Source organism: Uranotaenia lowii, chromosome 3 (genome assembly GCF_029784155.1).
Source record: "Uranotaenia lowii strain MFRU-FL chromosome 3, ASM2978415v1, whole genome shotgun sequence".
Classification (NCBI taxonomy): domain Eukaryota; kingdom Metazoa; phylum Arthropoda; class Insecta; order Diptera; family Culicidae; genus Uranotaenia; species Uranotaenia lowii.
In genome coordinates, this window is record NC_073693.1 from 229,241,532 (window position 1) to 229,258,620 (window position 17,089).

Consider the following 17,089-nt stretch of genomic DNA (forward strand, 5'->3'; position numbering starts at 1 on the left):
ACTATAATCGAAATAAAAACAATAGAACTGCATTCTTAAATAAAACTTAAGCAAACAGTTTTGTACCAATTTCACGAAATCTATGTTTGATAGTTCTACATAATTCCTAGAAATCTCCAAAAACTCTAACCTTTTTGATCCAACTGAATTTGTCACACTCAAGAACGCGTGGGTTGATCCCTTCTAGCGATACTGGGAGCTGAAATTATAGCTTCATGGGGCCACCGGGAATATTCCACCCTCCAACTTGTGAAAGTATACCCAATCGTCGTCGGGTCGTCCCCACCTGAGATAGAGAGAGAAAGAGAGGATTAAAATTCAAATTACCCGACAATTATGCCAATCGTGTAAATGGAGGAATAATTGACGCATAAATTCAAACAAGCCATCCTCATTCTCAGTTAGGTTCTGCTGGCTGCCATTCGGATTTGATTTGCTTTCGGGGGGCATAAGTCATACTCTAGTCTAGCAACTAGTTGTGGGAAGATTAGCTTCAAACGGTGCCATAGGATTTCGACGACGACTACGACGACCAACAACGACTAAATCGAGGATAGAGAATGAATATTTCAGCGCCATGAACGCCCGGGTCCTTTGAGTGAGTACATTTTGTGGTAGGTAATGTATTCCATCCGGTGTGTATGTACGAGGAAAGTGGCAAGTGGGATACATAATTTCACCCCTAATCAACCGCTGTTTATTTAAGGAAATTCTAATCATAAGTAAATTTTGCGATAACAGGTTCTTATCTTATTCAGTTTGTTGCCTTGTCTTTACTTGGGAAAACCTTTAATTCGAAAACGTTTTCCTCGACTCACTATATTTTGTGGAAAAATTGTTTTTGAAAATCGCCTCAATGTAATTTTTCCCATCACAAAATTGGAAAAGTTTGAAGTTCAACGTAAAGCAAATGAATTTCAACAAAATTGATAAATGGAATCAAAATCCGTGCTTTAACAAAAGTTAAGTATGTGGTGAAAATGCATTTTGCCCGCTCATTTTCAACACCTGTAATTTTCTTCCAATCTTTTTCCATCCATCTATAATTTTCAAATCTTGAAATATTCTCACTATGATAACATAACATCCACCGATAAGGCCGTTATAAATTTTTTCAAACAAAACCCACGGTGGTTAATCTCAATTAATGGGATGAAAATTATTTTTAGAAATGTTTTCACAAACTTCCTTTATCAATGTTCAAAAAATGCACGCTGATTTGCCAGTGGATCTCTCACATTAGCGATAGCTTTTTATCACTGTTACACAGAAGTGATATCCTTACTATTAATGTTCTCATTTCTATGTGATATTCTGAAATAACCACTCAGAATATCTGGCAACACTGCTGAGATACCAAGAACCAAGTTTGAGTAATTTGGCTTCATGTGCCCGGATCGGAGCGCGTCTGACAATCGGACCGATTATTGTCATAAGATAGCTTATCAGTTAAAAAACGTCCGATTTTTGTCCGATTTTTGTCCGATTTTCCGGACCATTTTCCTGCTGCTAAAAGCAGCGTCGAAGACAACACCTGACAGTTCAAATAGGTTCAGATTTGGTTTGAACTCGGTCAGTTTTTCATGACCAAATTGGCGCGACGCGTCGTCTAGTTTCGAAACGTCACCGCGGTGTCAATCATGGCAATCATGTTTTTTATATGTCATTTTTTTTTACTGGTACCATTCTCGACGGAAAGCGAATCAAATTTCTTCCAAAAACTTTCTCAGGAAAGTTTTTTGAAATCATTTGCTTTAAGCATAGTTTAGAACAAAAACCATTTTCCAGGCAATCATCCCCAGCGAAGACACTTCGCAAGGCCAGCAGAACATGGGTCTGGTCGAAAGCATCGGTAAACCAATTCAGAATTTCCGAGGTAACGCGAGGGTGTTAGCCTGCCGAAGAATGTTTTTTTTTGTTGTTATAAATGTTATGTATTATTTAGATGTTAAATAAAATACATTTTTTACGAATCACTTGAACTATTTGAAAAAATCAAATGGTTTATAAATTTACGATGGCAGCTATATTAAATTTTGATTTAGAAAACGAACCTCTGCGATCTGACCGAATTTGGTCTGAAAATTCGGACCGAATTCGGTCTAGAATCCGGACAGAAATCGGTCTGGAAATCCGGACGGAATTCAGACCAATTGTTTTGAAAGTTTGTTTTTTGGCATCGCGTCGCGTCGTCAGGAAACTTGTGTCACCAGAGCACTGAATTCGTTCGATTTCGGTTGGATTTCTTGTTGGATTTCCGACCGATTCACGGGTTGAACGTACCGAAATCCAACCGATTTTGGCTTGATTTTCCGATCCGGGTGATGATGTAAACATTTGTACAGTGTTTACCATCATCAACTGTCATCAGATGTCATTAATCTATTGTCCTCGATTGTGAATTGGACACAATGCATGTGGAGGACCAGAACAAGCCTCGCCTTAGCTTTTATTACGTCGAATGAAAAAAATTTAAACAAACAGTTTTGTTACAAAAAAAAAAAAAAAAAAACACAAAAACTGACATAAACCAGTCGCAACATCTTTCCATTAAGAATTTTTGTAGTCTGGACAACATACTCAGTATGTAAAATAAAAATTTTGAAGTTGTTTTGATAACTTTTGCAGCACTTTTCTGTGAATTCTTAAGATGTTTCAAACAACGCAATGAAAGCTCACGCATTTCCTCGTGTTTTGTTTTCGCGCGATACCACAGAAATCTTATGCTGATGGATCGTTCTGATCCACGTGGAAAACCCATTTCTGCAGGATCCGAACAGTGAATTTCAACAAATAGGAATTAAGAATGGCTGATGGATAGCTAAGCACTATATGTTTTTTTTCAGGATAAATTTTAATTGGTGGTGAAAGATAATATGTCTAGGGCATATTTTTAGAAAACAATTTTTCACCACCTAAAAACTTTATCCTAGAAAACACATATGTTGCTTAGCCTATTATTCATTCTTATTTAATTCTTCTATCCAGAGTTTCATCTCACCACAGTTGTCCATAACATAAATCTATCGGAGATTCAGATCAATCATCAAAATTAACATACCAATAAATGAATAAACATGAATATGGATGTGTTTTTAATTATTTCTGCATCATCATGGAAACTCAAAAGTCATATGTTTCTAAAATAGATAATTTATATATTTTTTTTAAATTGCTACATTAACATATTTAATTCTACAAACTGGTATTTTCTGTTGTTTTCGTGACAAGACTCGCCAAGTATTAAATTTTAGTAAAGATGACCTTCGATAATGAACCAAATTTGCTAAAATTCGTCAATCGATTTAATTTATTAAAATAATGTAAGGATTCCAGATTTCCTCCGGAATGTATGTTGGACGGACAAATCTAGGCAATTTTATCTAAAAACCTCGCAAAATCCGGGCATTTGATTTAAAATTGTCGACCAAAGACCCGGCAATATCTGAGAAAATTTGATCAAAACTTAGGAATTCCTCATCAAAAATTAAAAGAAATCGAAAATAGTATTTTTTTTTTCTCATAACTTATCAACAAATTTTGAATAATATTTCAGGCTTCCAAAAACCTTTAACGATTATTTGTTGAAAATTTGCTAAATTAAAATATTTTGGAAACATAAATAAATCTTTTTAACAACACAATTTTTTTTGTAATTCGCTAAAATCAGGTTTTTTTAAATAAAATTCAAGCAACAATGCTGATCTGGACTTTTCCCAAATTAGTTGTTGAATATCCAGGAAAACCCGAATAAAACCGGCAACCTGGCACGCTTTTTCTTTTGCGGGGGGCAGCTACCTTTTAAACCAACAGGACAGTTTGAATTTTAAATGTTTTGCGCTGACCTCACTTTAAATAATATTTAACAGTATTTCACAGGATTTAATTGATAATAATTATGTGAATAGAGAAAATAAGAAAAAGATCATTAATTTTCCAAAACTAGGACTTTTTTTATGAATCAAATTAATTAAATAAACGAGAAATTGAATGAACTCATGTGTTGTTTAATTGGAATATCAGCCAAAATAGATAAGGTTGATCACTTAATCATTTGTTATTTTTGTGTATCTATCTAAATTTTTTTCAACTGATTTGAACTTATTCTCAAAACATCGATTTATTATTCAAACGCAGCAATTTTTTTTGCTGGTTTTTGTCCCGCTGATTTTTCAGCAAAACATTCAGCAATTTAACTTGCTGAAAACGATCAGCAAACTCAATTACTGGAAATTCAGCATTCTAAATTGGTGGAAACCAGTTACTTGAATTGCTCGTAATCGGCATTTTTTTAAACAACCGGAAATGGCGGGATCTGAAATTAGATTTTAAATTTAAAAATCAATATTTAACCTCCATGGCTGTCATATTTTTAATTAGAAATTAGTAGGCTCATTTTTCATGAGCTTCATTTAATTTTTATTTTTAAAACCAAATAAAATAATATCTGCCAGTGCGTTTGGCTCCATCTAAAATAAAAATAATATTATTAGTTTTTTTTATGAAATACTTTATCTGTTTAAAAAATTTACCTTTGGTTTAAATACTTCATATCTGGAAAATTGATAGAAATAAAAATCGATGTCTCCACCGTAGCATACACGAGAAACCAACAAACGCTTTTCGCGCGCAACGAAAAATAACTGGCAAAAACAAAAACAAATTCGAGATTAACAGATCGATTGCTGGTTTTTCAGTAATGAAGATCAAGTGCTGAAAAATCAGCAGAAAGGAGATTTTTTGCTGGTTTCTAGCAAAACTTTGGATTTTTGGATTTTTCCAGCATTTTTTTTTGCCGGAAATCTAGGGAAATATTTACTGTGCAGACATTATTTGCTTAACGTTTTTTTTTTTCTCAAAAGCTATATTTTTTCAAGGCGAATCATAAGACCGTTGGAGATGCTCTCTTAGAAGAAACTTTTATTGTGTGGTTCGTTACTATTCCTTATCACTCCCTTTTGAAAACCTTCTGGAGATATACCACTGCCAATAACTAAAATCAAGAAAATATATTGTCCGTTGTCTTTTCGGCCTTAGACGTCGAATCGTTATTGAAATGTATTAAAAATATTCTGTTTTAAGCTTGTTTTCCGTAAAGGTTACAGAAATCACAGAAAATCTATAATGTCACAGATTGTTCGAGCCAAACTCGAAGAATTGGCAACGTCGCAATTGCGCCACCAACGAAAAAAGTCATCACCGATCACCGCCTGCTACTTTTGTGTGTTGTTTGTCCATTCAAGGACATGCATTCATATGTGTACATAGGAAACGCCGTGTAAACGCCGGCCGGCGTACAACAACAATTGCATGCTGTTACTTCAGTCAGCGAGCAGTGGAAAGTTCCATTGCGATCACAGATGTTTGTGTGCGTATGAATGAATCAATCATTCAAGCAACCGGCGTGTTCGACAATCCAGCCAGATCCATTCCATCCGTCGACAAGTCAAGACGTCGATTTGAAGTTAAGCCAAGTGTTCCTCCAAGTTAAGATTCCTTCCTACGAGTTTGTTCCTGCTAAGTTAAGTTTCCTTCCTCCTTTAATTCCTTCCAAGTTTCCAAGTTAAGTTAAGTTAAGTTTTCCTTCCTCCGTTTAGTTATGATTCCTCCAATTAATTTAAGTGTATATAGTGTAAATAAAACTGTATATAGAGAAAATTTTAGTGCCTCGTTATAAGTGAAAATCCCTCCAATTAGCATCCGGGAAATTGTGTCTTCGGACTTTTCGAACGGTCCCCAAGTCGAGCAAAATTACAGTCCACGGCTCTTACATTGGTCCTTCGAGCCGGATAAGAACTTTGACTGTTTCGAAAGTCTGCTGCGCTCCGGGTGCAAAGTTTTAAGTGAAAAAAGCCCCCAAAAAACTTAAGTGTAAAAGCTTTACCGTAAAAGTGATTGGACTAAATTTTCCTGCCAGTGAATCGGATTCAGCTGCTCCGATTTTTAAGTGAATTGTGCTGATTTTCCCAAAATTTCACCACCACAAACAATATGAATTCCCCGACCCAGAAAATGAAGAAAATAGATGCTCTGATTCTCCGCAGGGAGTATGAGCTCCAAAAAGTGCGAAAAATTGCAAGTGCGCTACATCAGTATGACGGCTTAAGTTTCCAGATTTCCGTAGGAAGAATAAGAGCCTACTTTAATTTTATCGGCCAAGCCCAAGAAGAATATTTTGCCGCTCATAAACAAATTCTAGATCTTGCTTCCTTCAAAGATCTTGAAGCCCACTTTGAGCATCTAAGTGCCTTTGAATTGCTCTGTTCCGAAGTTTTGAATGCTCTCCAGAAACTGTCTTCTGAGATTTCCATAAATTATGTGAGAACAACTTCCGCCTTAAGTCATGCACCATTTGTTAAATGTGAAGTTCCGAATAACACGTTAAGTGAAAGTTTCGCAATCCAAGAAGAACATATCTGTCAAAAATTTTGAACAAACCTCCGATCAAAATTCAAACTATGAAAAAACAAGAAAAGAGAAAATCCATGTTATTTCCGAAGAAAACCAAATCCACTCCCGAAAAATCTGATTATTCCAAAAATTATGAAGATGTTAATTCAAAAACTGTCAAAAATAAGTTCAACCCAGACAAAGATAGTTTCCCCCGAGAAAGTGAAGTGAAGTTTCCTCCAAAAAAGGGTGCAACTAAGATGCATCTTTCTGTTCTGCTCCAGAATGAAGTTCCGTCTGCTGCCGACAAGAAAGTGTTTAATGATACAGTGTTCCCTTCCAATGAATCCTTCCACTTTAAGTGTAAACGAATTCGGAAAAGAAAATCTAAGCGACATATCTCGATGAAAAGTTTTCCTGCAGTCGCTGAAATTCTCCGGATAAAATTCCTATTTTTGAGTGTAACAAACAATCCAAGAACAAGTCCGCCGTGAAAATTTTCCAACAATCATTGAAAAACTTCCCAACGAAACTCCTAAGTGTAAGTCAAGCTATCCTACCAAAAGATTCAAGAATTTAAGGTTTTCCACAAAACATTTTGAGTGCTTTGAAGTAAATAGACCGTTCATGAGTTCCAGCATAACTTCCAACTCAAAGTTCCCAGTTTTTAAACCAAATGAATGTCCTTTGCTGCAAGCTCTTGTTGGAATTTTCCTTCGTTGTCATCCTGAAGCCGATTCCTCGGCACTTATGGAAAATTATTGGTGCCAGTCCTGGTTCGAAGTGCGAGGTCGACAGTGCGCAAAAAACTTGGTATTGCGTGCACTACTCCAAGGTCCCCAACGTTCCTAACAGCCCGACGACGAGGAAGATTGAAATTCCGAAGATTCCCCGGGGGAGTATGTTCGAGCCACACTCGAAGAATTGGCAACGTCGCAATTGCGCCACCAACGAAAAAAGTCATCACCGATCACCGCCTGCTACTTTTGTGTGTTGTTTGTCCATTCAAGGACATGCATTCATATGTGTACATAGGAAACGCCGGTAAACGCCGGCCGGCGTACAACAACAATTGCATGCTGTTACTTCAGTCAGCGAGCAGTGGAAAGTTCCATTGCGATCACAGATGTTTGTGTGCGTATGAATGAATCAATCATTCAAGCAACCGGCGTGTTCGACAATCCAGCCAGATCCATTCCATCCGTCGACAAGTCAAGACGTCGATTTGAAGTTAAGCCAAGTGTTCCTCCAAGTTAAGATTCCTTCCTACGAGTTTGTTCCTGCTAAGTTAAGTTTCCTTCCTCCTTTAATTCCTTCCAAGTTTCCAAGTTAAGTTAAGTTAAGTTTTCCTTCCTCCGTTTAGTTATGATTCCTCCAATTAATTTAAGTGTATATAGTGTAAATAAAACTGTATATAGAGAAAATTTTAGTGCCTCGTTATAAGTGAAAATCCCTCCAATTAGCATCCGGGAAATTGTGTCTTCGGACTTTTCGAACGGTCCCCAAGTCGAGCAAAATTACAGTCCACGGCTCTTACACAGATTTTTAATCAAATTATTTCTAAGAATCTTTGTTACAATTTCATTCTGTTTTCTTAAAATTATGGTCAAATTTCAAATAATTCTTAATTTAACTCAGATAATCTTCGAATAGGATTAGTAACGCTTCTTATTGAAAATCTCATGATATTTGTAATGTCAATTGTTATATTCCAAGTACAATGATTCAATTGATCGATGTTCAGTATGGCTTTTCGGAGAAATTTTTTTACTTATTTTTTTAAATCTTCTCTCATGGATTTTGGATTATTGAACTCTTATATGACGTTTTTTTTTTAATTTTAATTGCCCTGATGACTTTAAAAGAACACAATAAATGTGTTAAATTGCTAAAAAAAGAGGTGACTTATTGGAATTCTTGAGGGATTACTGCATATACAAATAAATCAGTATAGAGTTTAAAGAAGCCACCCACTTATCAATTATTTTCGGTATAGATTGTACAAGTATTTTATGATGATTAACACTCGTTTGTAGGAAAAAGAAATTATAAATTCGATTTTAGAAGAGTTTCGCTTACCCCTGTTTTAATATATAATCGATTCATTCAATTATGAATGAGCGCAAGAAGTTTTAATTTCCTATGGAAATTTGAATGGGAAGAAATTCGTTTGAAAATCACTAGAGCTGTACAAAAAGTTTTAAACAAAAGTTTGAGTTTTAAATATTGTTTAGATCTTGCTGTACTGCAAGGTTTTTTTAAGTGGTTTGTTTTTGCTCAGTTCTTCTAAAACGGTTTCTTAGTGTAAAATTTGTGTAAACAAACCACAAACTTAACCTGTACCTCAAAAAAGGTATTGGGAATATTTTTTATTATCTGACAATTTGCGCCGGGGGTCTTCAGATCTTCCACAAAATTTAAAAATGAGTTCGTTTAATCACTTAAATACACATGTAGTTTTTCAGATTTCTTACATTATTATTTTTGCGAGTTAGATTTGGCTATAGGGGAGATAAGGGCATAACGAGCACCCAGGGCATAATAAGCACTCCTTTTTTTCTACAAAAGAACGTGTTTTCTTAAACAAATTTTCATGAGGATTTGTTTTGTACTACCTAAAGTATTCATTTTCCACCAAAAAAGAAATATCCTTTTCATTTTTACAGAAATATTAAATAATAACCAGCTAGGTTCTCAAGTGACGAAAATAATATAATTTTTGAGCACCACCAAATAAGCTTTTATGACCTTTAAATCATCTTGATCTGAAATGTACGCACTGCAACATGGTTTAGACATTATTTCTCAATTTTCACCATCATAAAAGTTTTGATTTTTCACTTTAATCCATTTTTAAACGCGTTTTTACTTAAATTTGTTGACCTGCGGCGAACAGAGCACTATCAATGAAGAAGGATGCCAAAATTCAATGCCTATTTAGCAAATTTTTGTGTCGAAAATATATGATTGTATATGATTAAATATGAATATGATATGATTGAAAATGCACTACTGGCGTAAAGATCCAAGCTCAAACGAAAAATGATGCATGAGCACTACATTCAAGCGAAGCAAGGAAAACATTTTATGTGATTTTTCATCCTAATGGTTAATTCATCCCAAAAATAAGGAAAAACATTGAAATTCAAACTCACTGCAACATCTTATCTCGGCTTGCCAGTCCGGTATCTTAACCAGTGCATCATCTGAGCTGGTTATCGAACGAAAGTTTATTGTCATAATCCTTCTGGCACAGCCGATTACCAAAAAACGCACTACATTGGCCGTCTGCCGTTTGATCGATGTTTTTTCTACGGATGGATTTTCAACGAATTTGACAAATACTTTTTTTTTGTTTTTGTTTCCTTTCTAGATATCTTGCATAAACAAATTTACCTAACAACCTTTCCCCAGAATAACATTTTCGTATCTCTCATGTCTATCGTCTGAGTTTTCTTGTACAGATAAGTCACATAACCCGTCATCTGAACCATCACCAGGCTGTCCAATAGAGATATCGTGATTCCGAATCAAAACGGTTCATTTGCCCTAATTGATGGCCATTTAAGCGCTGTAAACTGAACTGTGGATGTCTGTCAATGAGTGAAAATTTAAACCGCACCAAACCGACCACCGATTGATGGTCACTCACCGTAGGCTATCCTATCGTGTTATCGCGTCTTTAGATTGACGACCCGGCCATTCATTGTTGATACCGGTGAAGCCGGTAGCCAGCCATCCGGTTGGTGGTCCCTCATTCAGTCGTTTGTTTGACACCAGTCGTAAAGTTTCTGACTGTGACAGCATGGTGAGACAGATTGAGGATTTGATTTAATCGCGCTCGATTCAATGAAGTACACTGTCGATTTGAAGATTGAAAATACTTTTTTCACACGGTTTATGAAGGAATACTTTTATGAGAATTTTTAAATTCCAATGTAATTTCGAAGCAATTTGAACATCCCACTTAAATAAAATGTTTCAAAAATTGTGAACTCCCATGTTGAACTTTGAGCATGTTAAAAAATGATTGACTTTTTGTCAGATGCACATTTCCCGTATTGCACTGATTAAAGTGAACAATTGCATTTTTGTGCATTTTTTCCAAATACATTGTTAGATAACTATCCGAAGACAGAAATACATTTCGTTTGATGATAAACTAGTTGTTTTGTGATTGTTAGAAATGCTTTTATTCTTGATATCAACTTGAACAAAGAAAAATCTGTGAAGGAATCTAATTTCACGGCTCAACTATCGAGGTAATCTGCCATATAATTGGTGCGAAATTTTTGTGGGAAGCATTTCCCAAAAAACGTATGTCTACAAATAGAAAACATGCATATGGAACTGAGTAAACATTTTCCGCAACCAAAGTGTCATCTCAAGTTTTTACCCACACAATAGCATGTCGTTTATTTTTTTGGCGACAAAAGGAAGGCATTCTAAAAAAGTCTTCGAATTTTTGGATAAGGTAGCTAATTGAAACGAATTGTTTCCTGATGTGATCGTAATTGTAAAAAAATATTTCATATTCAGTAAAAAATGTCTTAAGAACATTCATAAGATAAACCAGGAATAAAATTATAACCACAAGGTGTTTTCATCTTCTTCGCAGTCCCAACCGTGATGCAGTGAGTTTCCCAATTCCTCCTCAAACACCCTCGTTTTAGCAACTCGTGGAACAAATTGGCTCGATTAGCTAAATTCGAACACGATCCCTTAGTGGGAAAAGCCGAGGTGAAATGTGAAACTCCGCATTATCCACAGCCGCCCCCCGAAATTCATACATGTTCCAATCGAATTGTGCCATATGATGCCATTTAGTTCGAATCGTTTGCCAGGAAGCAAGCACATATACAGACATATAGGTAGGGAAGTACACACTTTTAGCACGAAAATCATACCGCTCGCGTCAGCAAAAATGGCGAAATCCTAATTCCCGGACATGCCTGAGCATTAGCAATTGGCAAATTCAGGGACGTAAGGGCGTTTCATTAATTGAAAGAATATAAATTGAAACAAATTTATTTGACGTTCTGAAATCAAAATAGCAATCAATAAAATTAATAATATTTTCAGTCAATAAAAAAAACCATAGTTTGACACGTACCAACTTCAACGAAATGAGATTGTACAGATTCCCATTCGCAAATCACCCACGATGAAACACTAAACATTTGGGTTTGCCTGTGTATGTGTGTGTGTGTATGTATCAATTGAATGTGGGCCGAAAGTTATACGTATTCGTATGGAAGTGAAAGCCAAAATTTGTCGGATGCCGATTAAACCATTCCAGAGCTCAAAAGTCATTGAAGGGTGTTCAAATGTCGCGACAATGGCTGGCCAACGTATATGAGCAATACAATCGGGATAATTAGAGCCGAAAATTAATTGAACCCATTCAAACCTGGGTGACAGAACAAACGGTCATATGAAATTTCGAGCATATTCGTAGAAAGTCTAGCACTCATGATGATTAAAATGTCTTTTTTGAGTTCACTCTTCGTTGATTTTTCCTCGATTTTGTTTCATGGTTGTCAGAAAAAATCAACATTGGTACGAGAAAACTCCATTGATGTTCTTGAGAGAGTATTTGAATAGAAGCAGAGAGAAGGAAATGGCTTCTATCTATTTTTTGAAATATCACGCAAATGTTCCGAAACTTGGCATGTGAAACATTTTGGGTTAGAAAAAGATTTGATGATGGTTTAGTTCTCGTCATCTCTTCAGAAGGTCGGGACATTGCATCCCAAGAATGAAGAAATGTATCTATGGTTTTCTAGCAATTGCGCTTAAAAAGTTTCGTTTTGTCTGCGTCATCTTTTGCAGAAAATTTATTTAGTTCGATATGAGAAGAATTAAGGTAAAATTTCAGCAAATTTCAAATTCATATGAAAATAAAACTAAAATAGTTTGATTTTATCAGAACAAAATTGTTTTTTTTTTCATTTGATTCCAATCGCCTCATTCAATGTTTTTAAGGTTAGGAATGGTTATTTGAATAGTTACTTATGTATACAACATAAAGAAGAGAGGCATCTATAAAAAATTAACGGGCAATATGACATCATTCGGATAATTTTGAAATAATGTTTATTTAAATAAAATTGATGTTGTGAGTGGATTTCATAAACTCGTGAAAACTAATAGTTATATTCAAACGATCTCTTCCGTTAAAAAAAGAAATTGATATACAAATATCTTGAAGAATGGAAAAACTGAACTGGAACAAAGTTTAAAGAAGATAAAATAAAACCTGAACAATTTCTAATTTGTTTTATCAACCCTCATCTGTCCTTGAATTGGAAGAAAATGTGAGAAATTGCAAATTGACAAAAAGTTCGAAAAACAGCTATCATTGAAAATTCGTCAAAAATTCTTTGTTTAGTTTTTTGAAAATCTAAAGATGCAAATATGCTAAATAACGTCAACTTTCCGATCCTTTTTTTCAAAATTTATCTGATGTCACTTTAAAAATTTTGATGGTTCATTGATTGAAAAACACGGTTTTTACACCAACTTTATGCATTTTTTGAGGTTGTGATCTTAAAAAATATCAAAAAATTATAATTTTATACGCAACGTATTTTTTGGACACACAGAGATTTTTTTTAGCCTTCCGTAGCTGATCTACAATCTACAATGTTTTCAATGCATTTTTTTCGGATTTGTTTAGACTTTTATTAACGGAAAACTAAAATAGTGTAGGTAAATATTAACTGAAAAATATATTTTAGTGACATTATGCGGTTTTCAAAACATTTAAATTAGTAAAAATCGGTTGATCAACAAGCGGTTTTAAGCGAGTTATGTCAACTTGACACCCAATGTTTGATTAGGGAGTTTTTTCTCTGTGTTTTCAGGGTGCGTCCATAAAAAGAAATGATGAAAAATTTATGATTTCAAGGATTCATTGAAGGTCCCGATGATTTTTTTGGTTTTTGATGCGCCTAAATAAAGCTACGAGCAGCCAAACTTCCAATACTTTCATATTGACACTCAAAAGCGTATTAGGGTTAAAATTGTTTCAATAACGAAGTAAGACATGTTGAGATTTTGCATTGTATTATTTAAAAATCTCCTTCAATTTTTGTTAAAAACTTTTAAATGAAGAAAAAACTGCCATAGACGACAGACGGCAGTTTATCGTAGAAAAAAAATGATTACAAATCCTAAAATTAAGCATATTTGAATCTTTCAGCAAATCAAAACAGAGAATTTGCAACGAAAAAATAAAAATTGTCATGAGTGTTTTCTGTTCTAAAAGATTTTAGATGAATAGTAATTTTAACAAGAAAACTTAGAAAAAAAATTCCATGTGAGATTAACCAAAACTATATTGCAGAGTTTCAGTAATAAAATTCCAGAATGTATGTAAAACATAATAATTGAAAAACGAGTTTAAATTAAGGCTTTGATTAAAAAAAAAATGCTTGGGGAAAGCAAATTGAAAAATAAATTTAAGAAATTTGCAAATTTTGGTAGAGGTTTTCGAAAATTTGTGATCATTGATAGAATTTGCTCTAAAATAATTTTCAGTGATTTCGCCTTGATTGGGGCTTCAAGAATCTGTCAAAGTTGAGAAAAAAATTTGTCAACAGAAATAATTTAACTGACCTCTAACCACAGAGAACAATCGTACAAGCTAGCCCACGAAAATAGTGTAAAACTTCTCACGATCGTTTTGAATAAATTTTTGTTTTTTGGTTGGGCCACCAGATGTCTCCAAACATTCCAAAGAGAACTGTCAAGACCAAACTAAGAAAAAAAAAACTAAATTTTGGTCAGTTTTCAACAGGTCGTATGAACTGTTTCAAGAAAATTGCTGTTAAAGTTTCGTAACACTTTCGTCGGAAAATGTCTTCAAATTTAATCTACAGTGACTTCGTTTATTCAAATGCTCTAGAAAGATCAGTTAATAATTTAAGAGCAGTCCTTAACTCCTGTGTGCGGTATGTATTTAATTTATCACGTTGTTCTCGAGTTTCTAATTTAAAAAAAACTGCTCATTGGTTGTCCTTTGATAATTTCTATAATTTTAGATACCGCTTGGTAATGCACCGAATTCTTAATTCCGGAAAGCCACAGTATATTAAGAATTCTGCTCACTCCCCTCAGAAATTCACGATTTAGAAACATTTTAATACCTCCGCATATCTCTTCATATAACGGTAGATCTTTTTCCGTCAGAGGCATTGTTACCTGGAATGATCTTCCTTATACCTTTAAACAAACCAAAATGTAATAAGAATTCAAAAAGAGTTTACTAGAAGAACACATGAGGTAAGAATGACATGGATTAAAATTAAAAGCGAAAATGGAACGATTAGTTTTTAAGTAAATAAATACAGGCATCGAAAACCCAAGCAACCAGAAGTCTCATAAAACAGGTACAAAAACGCTTACTCAGCCCCATCATTGATATGAAGTACGTTCTATGCAGCTCAAAATTTAAGTTCTTATTGATACTTTCGAGCTCCAAAACAAGTCTTAATGATCTTCCATTTAGCTTCCAGCGGCCTCTTAATTCAACTTACAAAAAATCGCAAAATGAGCATAAAATCTATCTCTATCTCAACTGAACCCTTGGCTTTGGTTCATATCATCTTTTCTTGAATATTTACTTTGTTCTGTATCCAAACTTGACAAATTGCTTAATTGTTTCTTTTCTACATCTCCAATAATGTTAAAATTGATTTGATATCGCCGATTCGTCCAGTGACTATAACCGTTCAAGAAGTGTTAAAACTTATTGTCGAACTGTTGGTTATTTCTACTGCCTCAGTAGTGCAAAAATTAAGGAATGAATAAAAGTTTCTCACCAGTACTTTTTATACGGTTTATATTCATTGACTTTTTCCGACATCTGATGATGGGTGAAGAAAGTTACTTTAAACGTGACGTTAATTTAAAAAAAAAGTTGTTTCACTCACCGAAAAAAGTCAAAAAGTAAAAATCCTATAAAACAAAAAGAATTAAATTCAGTCCAGTCAAAAGTAGCTGTAATTGCATTTATCTAGCAATAAATTGAACCATTCTTTTTTAGAGCGGTAAAAGTCAAATAATTGATTAGTTCATATATAATTACGCCTTTTCAAAAACTGGGCACTTGAAAATTTGATTTGTAACTTTTGAACAGCGCAATAGATGGCACTGTTTTAAGTCAATTTTCAACGTATATTTTGGATGTCAGCATTCAAAATTTCACACACTTTTTCGAAGATTTTTCATTCGATCTTTTACTGCTTGTACGTCTGTTCTCTGTGCTCTAATTAAGCCTAGGAGGGGGCTACCAGAAGGGCTACCACAAGTAACGTTCCCTTCAATTATAAAATTAAGCATAGATTTTTCGACTGCAACATGTTTACTACTTCAACCTTAAAGGATTTTTCTCCCAATAAGAACAAGCCGTCCATTTCCCATGAATTTCGATCATAACTTTTTTTTGCGAGTCCTGCTTTCCGTTTACTGCCACACTGCCGCCAGCTGAACTGCGAGCTATGGTGCAAAACCTTCCTGAAATTTCTGGAATTTTCAATTAGTAGAGAGTAATTAGAAGCGGCGCGGCAGCGCCCTCTGTTATAAACATATTTCCTGGCTAATGGATTCGGCTAACCGGCATAAGTTTTTAATTATCTGGCCTTTTTTTTTTGTTTATTTTCACCATCAAATGGCCAGTCTGTTAGCTTACGAGTACTTCTCGGAAAGCACCTGTTTGCGCCGGCCTTGGAGAATTGTTTTAATTGGGTGGAAAATTTTGATTTGTAAAATGGTTGTCCAGCTTTCGAGGAAAACTTTGTGACGTTTGACGTTTGACAGGAGGACTTGAACAGTTATAACTTCTAAGAGGAAAAAAATTAGCACAACAATATTTTTGTAAAACGTGATATAAAAATGATAATGATTTTTCAACTATTCTTAATCCATCAAATCTACTGCCGTATTCTCAACAAAAAGTGAAAAAACTTTATTCATTGAAGAAACTCAACATGCAAAAGTACAAATATATTCCATGCAAACACTGTAATCTATTACCAGATATTTGCTTTAAAATATTCGAAAGCTTATTCTGAACCACCCCCAGCAGAGCTGTTATTCATCCCCCACATTATTTATTCATCATTTTTCTGCACCCCAAAAGTTGGAAACAGCAGCTGCAGCACTTACCCATTGCTAATGGAATGCAAGTTGGGAAATGCATTCCGAGATACCCCCAACTTTCCGAATGGATTTAAATCCTGAATGTATCTCATGTATGCAGTGCAACCGAACGAAGAACCCAGGATGTTTCTTTATTCTTGGGCAGCTTAATGTGTTGTTTGCTCAACCAAAGGTCTTGGCATTGGTCATGAATCTCTAGGAAGCGAGTCTTTTATCTATGATAATTCAGTTTGATTTCGTATTGCTTCAGTCATGGATTCCAGAATGACTGCACTTCTCTAATGCAAACAGATAGTTTTTTTTGTACTCTGGCAATGAGATCACCAAGTTGTGTCTCATTTTCTATATTTCTACAAGTTTAACCCCTGTGTGCGTTGCAACACACATATAAACGGTGATACGGTCAAAATTTGGTCAAGTAAAACGCGTGTAAATCGGTGAAATCGTTTATTTAAAAAATCTTATTAAATTTCTTTTTCAAGTTTAATTAGTATAAAATTCAGGAAAAATATTCAGTTAGGCTTTCGCTTTTCCA

General features: G+C 34.6%; 1 pseudogene; it reads right to left on the reverse strand.

The window, feature by feature from the left end:
* Positions 1 to 213: 213 nt before the first annotated feature.
* Positions 214 to 17,089, reverse strand: part of LOC129753150 (luciferin 4-monooxygenase-like) — a 21,101-nt pseudogene continuing 4,225 nt past the window's right edge.